We start from the raw sequence: 6,253 nt of genomic DNA, 5'->3' as shown, positions 1-6,253 counted from the left end.
GGCATGAGCACCTCCCTCTTTCTACTGGTAATGCCTCTCCCTATACACCCAAGCATTCTGCTAGCATTTCCTGCTGCTCTATGACATTGTCTGCCTACCTTTAAGTCTTCTGAAATAATGACCCCCTAAATCCCTTTCCTCAGATACTGAGGTTAGGACTGTATCACTGATTTTATATTCTGCTCTTGGGTTTTTATTCCCCAGGTGCATTATCTTGCACTTATCAACATTAAATTTTAGTTGCCAGATTTTGGACTATTCCTCTAGTTTTACTAAATCCTTTTCCATTTGGTGTATCCCTCTAGGAACATCAACCCTGTTACAAATCTTTGTGTCATCAGCAAAAAGACACACCTTACCATCGAGGCCTTCTGCAATTTCACTGATAAAGATATTGAACAATATGGGTCCCAGAACAGATCCCTGAGGTACCCCACTGGTAACAAGACCATGGTCTGAATATACTCCATTGACTACAACCCTCTGTTGTCTGTCCCTCAGCCACTGCCTAATCCATTCAACAATATGGGAGTCCAAGCCCAAAGACTCTGATTTATTGATAAGCCTTCTATGTGGGACAGTATCAAAAGCCTTACTAAAGTCTAGATAAGCGATGTCTACTGCACCTCCTCCATCTATTATTTTAGTCACCGAATCAAAAAAATCTATAAGATTAGTTGGACATGATCTCCCTGAAGTAAACCCATGCTGATTTTCATCTTTCAATCCATGGGATTTTAGATGTTCCACAATCCTCTCCTTGAGTATGGTTTCCATTAATTTCCCCACTATTGATGTCAGGCTTACTGGCCTATAGTTGCCCGATTCCTCCCTACTACCTTTCTTGTGAATCGGCACAACATTTGCTAATTTCCAATCTTTTGGGACGACTCCTGTTACCAGTGATTGGTTAAATAAATCTGTTAATGGTTTTGTTAGTTCACCGCTGATCTCTTTTAATAGCTTTGGGTGTATCCCATCAGGCCCCTGTAACTTATTTGTATTAATTTTAGATAAAAAATTTCAAGTTTTTATAAAAAGTGATAAAAAAGTCACACACACTTCAAAATGGTATCACTGAAAATCACAGCTCCATATGCACAACTACAAACAACTTATAGGGGTCAGAATATGGTGATGAAAGAAAAAAAAAATTCAATTTTTTTTTTTTTCCCCCAGTATTAAAAGGCAAGACAAACTATACAAGTGTGGTATTGTTGTAATCATACTGACCTGGAGAAATAAGTTAACAAGACAGTTTTACCACATAGTGAACGCTGTAAAAAAAACTAAAAAAATTGTGGTAGAATTATTATTCCACCTCATTGCAGATCATGCTGTGTATGTGATTGTGCCCAGAATTTGGCTTAAAACGTGCCAAATGGCTGTTTTGTTTTAGACCTATTTATGAATCAAATGCAACAAAACCAATAATCCACTGTGAGTAGTCCACCAAGTAGGAGTAACTGAGTGGTGGATCTTCTGTAATACTACCATAGATATCTGCCTCAGTAAGGTTGTCTACCCCTGGTCTAGAGCATGCTTCCTTTGTGGTGTTTTTAACATCTAATGGAGATAACCAAGAAACCACATATTTTACATACAGTACATGATTTTCTATAGCAGTAAAAAGCTCTAGAACACAAAAGTGGACCCACCGATCTATGGCCCTGAACTCCAAAGCAGGGCCGGTTTTAGACAAAATGTGGCCCTGGGCAAAATCAAGTGGGGCCCTAAATCTTGTAATAATGTGCTAAAAACACAATCCGACCCCCGGCACCCACGCCGATCAGCTGTTTGAGGAGACGGCACGTGCTGTTCACTGTTGCTGTCCCTTAGACATACAGCAGCAGATCAGGAAGAGAGAAGGGAGATGGCACGTGCATCTCCTCAAACAGCTGAACGTAGGGGGTGCCGGATGCCGGGTGTCGGACCCCTGCCAATCTGAAGTTAATGACCTATCCTGAGGATAGGTCATCAATACGAAAAAACCTGAAGAACCTCTTGAAGCTACTACTAATACTGTGTCTGCTGTGCTCCCCGCCATGTCCACAAACACCATACTATACCACCCACCCACACTGCCCTCATTAGTAATAGTGCCCCAATAGTGATAATACTCCCCAAGATAGTAGCAATGCCCTCAATATTGCATCAAATAATAATAATGCCCCTACAGTACTCTAGTAGTAATAATATAACCATAATGCTTCCAGTGGCTCTAATGTCTCCCTGTAGTGCCCCCCACTAGTCCCAATATATAATTCCCCCCCCCCCCACAGTGCCAGTATATAGATAATGTTCCCCCATAGTGCCAGTATATGATGCTTCTCCATTCCTACCCAGTAGTGCCCGGTATATATAATGATCTCCTTCCTCTTTTTCTGGTGCCCCCAGCAGTGTGGACATTTAGTGTAAAAAAAAAAAAAAAACTCACTCCCGTCCCACCCCCGCTGTCTGCAATGCAGACAACAGTATTAGGCTACTTTCACATTGGCATTTCTGGGTCCGCTTGTGAGATCTGTTTCAGGGCTCTCACAAGCGGCCCAAAACGGATCAGTTCAGCCCCAATGCATTCTGAATGGATAAGGATCCGTTCAAAATGCATCAATTTGCCTGCGCTTGGTCTCTGTTGCGTTTTTGAGGCGGTCACTAAAACGCAGCTTGCGGAGCCAAACGGATCCGTCCTGACTTACAATGTAAGTCAATGGGGGTGGATCCGTTTTCACTGACACAATATGGTGCAATTGAAAACAGATCTGTCCCCCATTGGCTTTCAATGTAAGTCAAGACGGATCCGTTTTGACTTAGACTTTTTTTTAATGAATAATGCAAATGGATCCGTTATGAACGGATACAAGCGTTTGCATTATCGGTGCGGATCTGTTTGTGCAGATACAATACGGATCCGCACCGAACGCCAGTGTGAAAGTAGCCTTATTTGTGGCTTGTGTTGCTGCGCCCTAATGCATGCTGTCCCAATGACATCACCACTCCTGCTCTGGGTCTAACGTGATCATGTCATCATGCGAGACCCAGCACAGGAGGTTGCGTTGATGTTATTGCAGCTTATTGCGCTGTTCTAATGCCTCACAGGCTTGAGGCCTAGCGGCCTGGAGGCTTGTAAAATTGTATGGCCATGGGTGCGCCCCCCTTCATGGGTAGCGAAGTGGCACCCTAGGCGGATGACTACCCTCCCCTATCCAGCGTCCCGGCCCTAATTCAGAGCACATTACAGCAGGAGGTATAACAGGAGAGGACTATAACTCCCAGCATGTCTAAGCCATTTTAATATCAGAGCACATTACAGAGGGACGTATAAGAGGATGGGACTACAACTCCCAGCATGTCCAAATCGTTATTATGTAATATCAGAGTACATTACAAGAGGAGGTATAAGAGAAGACTACAGCCCCCAGCATGTCCAAACAGTTATTATGTAATAGAGTACATTATAAGAGGAGAGGACTACAACTCTCAGCATATCCAGGGTGTTGCAATGTACCCTGATATTACATAAGGGTCTGGACATGCTGGGAGTTGTAGTCCTCTCCTCTTATACCTCATCTTGTAATGTACTCTATTACATAACAAGCTGGACATGCTGGGAGTTGTAATCCTCTCCTCATACCTCCTCTTGTAGTATACTCTGATAGTAAATAACAGGAGGTATAAGAGGAGAGGACTACAACCCCCAGCATTTCCCTGGCTCTTATATTGAATCCATCCTTCACTTCTAACCATGCATCTCTGGTCTTCTTCTTCATTGCTTTACTGCACTGCTGAGCTCCGTCTCCTGTTCTGGTCACATAATGGTGAGGTCATCGCAGGTCCTTCATCCCCTCTTCTCTGCTGAGCTCCGCCTCCTACAGCTCCAGTATAAGGTGCTGCTGGTGTCCGGAGCTGTCAGCACTATGGTAATGATTTATCTTATGTGTGAGGGAGGGGACCTTACCCTGCATTGTAAAGTGCAGCTGTTCAACTGTCCGCCCACGCTCGCTTTCACAGACGTTTAGCTGAACATCAGCATTGAAGCAGGGGGCCCCTTAGATGATGGGGGCCCTGGGCAATTGCCCAGTTTGCCCCCCCCCCCCCCCCAACGCCGGCCCTGCTCCAAAGCTGATGTCTTTACCAGTGAGGCTAGCAAAGCATTGATGTCAGCCACATGACATCATCATCTGCTCTGAAGCTTTAAAGGTGAGAAGCCACATGTGTTCCAATAATGATCTGACACTGACCCTGGGGCGAACTGGGAACTTAAAATGGCCCTGGAAAAAAAAAAACTAAAAGTGGCCCCATGTTGTAGGTGGGTCAAAATTGACAAAAGATGGGGCAACACAAGTAGACAGTGTCACCCTAACCATATACCACACTGAAGCACAATATACTGCCCCAAAATTTGTCCATCTGTGGTGGTCATCAATAGATGCCATGTTCTGTCCTCCACGTTGTCTTTGTTTAAAGGGAACCTGTCACCTCCAACAAACATCCCAAGCCGACAGCAGTACCTTAGAGTAGCCAGCAGCATGTTTGTAACGATCCTTTTCCTCCTGCAGGCAGAGAAGCAGAAGCTGTAAAAACGTTCTTTAATCCCCTGCCGGCGTGCTTCTCTAGTCAGGATTAAAGTCACGGAGGCAGCGGCCTTCTTGCTTCAAGTCACGGTAACCACGTCCCCTTTCCTGTGACTGACAGTGCTTATGCACGACAGTTCTGCTGGCTTTGCTGAACTGCCGGCTGTCAATCACAGCGAATGGGCAGGGAAGGGGGCGTGGTTACCGTGACTTGAAGCAAGGAGGCCGCTGCCTCCGTGACTTTAAGCCTGACTAGAGAAGCGCGCCGGCAGGGGATTAAGGAACGTTTTTACAGCTTTTGCTTCATCTGCCTGCAGGAAGAAAAGGATCGTTACAAACATGCTGCTGGCTACTCTCAGGTACTGCTGCCGTCTTGGGATGTTTGTTGGAGGTGACAGCTTCCCTTTAAGATATGGAGTAGGGAGCCTAGAAGGCGAGATGCGGCCACAGCAGTTGAATTCAGGAGGGCATGTGCGGTCACTGGCTGGGTACATGAGAACCTGATTCTCACAGCTTTGAGAGCTCATTATGTATCTGGCAGAGAGGGCTTAGACGGCCCCCTGGGCATCAGGGCCAATCCACCACTGCACTGAACCCCCCATTGTCTCGCTTTATCAGAATATTTTCATTTATTAAAGGAAGAGCAAAATCTGTATATACAATTCCCTAATAGGGTATGTTATCAAGCGCTAATGGTAGATCTAAATGTTGTAGCTATTTCTACTATATTCTGAGAAACTTACAGTTAATTGATCCTTCTACAGAAACTGGTTACCACAATGGATGAAATAGGGGTTGGGGTTGGACTCACAGTCCTCCCCTGGTCTATCCCCGCATCAACTTGACAAGTCTAGAGAACGTTTACCCAGAAAGCTACAGCCACCCCAATTAGATGACACTATTTGCTGGCCAAATAATATTTGTTACTTTTTTATTGTTTTTGTCCCCTTTAAAAAGGGTTAAAATAGTTGAGTTGAAAACAGCCATAAGAATGCTCCCCGGTCACGGTTGCCATGTATATGACAAAACACAAGACAGCTGAGAAGTCACTGGTCACAACGGCGCATAAAGGTTTCCATGGCAACCAGTGACGTCAGGAGATGTAAGTGACTGACTCAGAAAGACGTTTCCCTACCAGAAACACATTGCTCTCCATACATTGTGTAGGCATATCTGACTGCGAATCTGTAATGTACAGGCAGGGAAATCTTTAGCCGTGGCAATTTCACAGCATGTGAAATTTATGCAGTGGACTTCTCCATGGATTTCACTATTTGCAACAAACCCAGAGTATTTCCACTAGGAATTCCGCCACACAATCTGCACTGTTTGGTGCATATTTCGCTGCTGTTACGTTTCAGCAGATGTTCTACAGATAACCCGCTGCAAACCCGATCTGTGTGGACATAACCATAAAATTGTCAGGAACAGATAATGCCTGTAAAATTGCAGAATAAGCACCCTCTCTTTAGGGGACTAATAAATAAAGCCTGCCTCTTCGGAATCTACACCCTTGGGGTCTCACTAGAGGTGTTAAAAGGGGTTTCCAAGGACTTAAAATCTGATCTGAATACTTTTGTAATTGCATGTAATTAAAAATTTTGCATAGTCACTAAGTTATTCAATAAAATTTATCTGTATAGCGCCACCTGCTGTTTGTTTTTTTTCTAATTTCTTTGTCC

This window comes from Bufo bufo, chromosome 9 (genome assembly GCF_905171765.1).
Source record: "Bufo bufo chromosome 9, aBufBuf1.1, whole genome shotgun sequence".
In the NCBI taxonomy this organism is placed as follows: Eukaryota; Metazoa; Chordata; class Amphibia; order Anura; family Bufonidae; genus Bufo; species Bufo bufo.
The sequence above is the reverse complement of the archived record's forward strand: the minus strand, read 5'-3'. Positions refer to the sequence as shown.